This window comes from Seriola lalandi, unplaced genomic scaffold, assembly GCF_002814215.2.
Source record: "Seriola lalandi dorsalis isolate HSWRI2012SDOR001 ecotype SW California unplaced genomic scaffold, Sedor1 jcf7180002003544, whole genome shotgun sequence".
NCBI classification, from domain to species: Eukaryota; Metazoa; Chordata; class Actinopteri; order Carangiformes; family Carangidae; genus Seriola; species Seriola lalandi.
The window spans coordinates 1-1,749 of record NW_019474199.1 but is presented as its reverse complement, the minus strand read 5'-3'; the positions used below and the strand labels follow the sequence as shown (position 1 = coordinate 1,749).

Here is a 1,749-nt window from a genome sequence, read left to right as displayed (position 1 = left end):
TCTTGGGCGGCAGTTTAAGCAGGCAAGGGAGGAGGAGAAGGCCGGGCTGGCAGAGCTCCGCAGCATCCTGAGAAAAAAACTCACCACCCTCCGTTGAGCCAATGGCATAGGAGGAGGGGTAGGGAAAGAGTCAGGAAACGTGCAGCCTTCATCTCGAATCCTTTTGGCTTCACCAAGAAGATCCTCGGGCAGAAAAGAAGTGGCCACCTTGCCTGTACTGAAGATGAGGTTAACAAATACTTCAGTGCCACCTACAGTGACAGTGCAAGAGAGGAACATCTTGGGCCATGCAGGGCCTTAATAACTCCACCAGAACCCACCGTAGCATTTAACATCAAAGAGCCAACTTTAAAAGAAGTTGAGGGAGTTGTGAAAGCTGTGGAGTGCCATATGTTGTCTACAAGAGATCCCCCAGACTCTTGAAGCGGCTGTGGACCATCCTAAAAATCATCTGGTGAAGGGGGAAGGTGGCACAGCAGTGGAGACATGCAGAGGGTGTTTGGATTCCATAGGAGGAGAACTCAAGTACCATCGAGCAGTTCATTTCACTCCTTAGTGTTGAGGGCAAGATATTTTTTTTAGTAGACGTTGCCCAGTGCATGACGGAGTTCCTCCTGAGGAACACCTACATCGACACGTCGGTGCAGAAGGGTGGAGTCCCAAAGGTCCCAGGATGCATCGAGCATACAGGAGTCATCACCCAGCTGATCCGGGAGGTGCGCGAAGGCAAAGGAGACCTGGCAGTCCTGTGGCTCGATCTTGCAAACGCCTACGGGTCTATTCCACACATGCTGGTGGAAACCTCGCTGGTACGACACCACGTTCCAGGCAACATCAGGGACCTCATACTGGATTATTACAGCTGTTTCAGTTTGAGAGACACCTCCGGAACAGTAACATCTACATTTCATCAGCTGGAGAAGGGCATTGTCACCTGATGCACCATTTCCATGATATTGTTTGCCTTGGCCATGAATATGGTGGTGAAATCAGCAGAGGTTGAGTGCAGATGCCCACTCACCACTCGGTGCAGCAGCCCCCCATCAGAACATAGTAACTACAACATCGGTCGCGGGCTGTAGATGGGTCCTGCAAGGCCTTGAGCGTCTCATTAGCTGGGCCCGGATGGACTTCAAGCCAGCAAAGTCCAGGTCCCTGGTTGTGAAGAGGGGGAAGGTTACAGACCAGTTTCGCTTCTCTATAAGAGGCGTCCAGATCCCATCTGTGGTAGAGAAGCCAGTCAAGAGCCTGGGTAAAATTTACACTGTACCTTGAAGAACACCGTAGCACTCCAATCAACATCAGAGGAGTTGGGAACCTGGCTGACAGCGGTCGACAAGTCGGGGCTTCCAGGCAAGGTTAAAGCCTGGATTTACCAACATGGCAACTTGCCACGACTCCTCTGGCCATTGCTGGTGTATGACGTGCCAATGACCACCGTCAAGTGCTTCGAGAGGAAGGTCAGTTGTTTCCTCCGGAAGTGGTTGGGCCTACCACAAAGCCTCAGCAGCATCGCCTTATATGGGAGGAACAACAAGCTAAAACTGCCTTTTAGTAGTCTGACGGAGGAGTTTATGGTTACCCGAGCAAGGGAGGTGCTGCTGTATAGGGACTCCAGTGACATCAAAGTCTCCTCAGCAGGCATAGAAGTCAGAACCAGCAGGAAGTGGAAGGCTCTCGAGGCAGTCAACCAGGCTGAGGCACGATTGCGACACAGTGAGCTGGTGGGAACAGTGGCAGCCGGACGGG

At 52.2% G+C, this 1,749-nt stretch overlaps 1 pseudogene; it reads left to right on the top strand.

Annotated features, from left to right (window-relative positions):
* The first annotated feature begins 13 nt into the window (after window positions 1-13).
* LOC111667527 (uncharacterized) lies at window positions 14-1,745 on the top strand (annotated as a pseudogene).
* The last annotated feature ends 4 nt before the right edge of the window (window positions 1,746-1,749 follow it).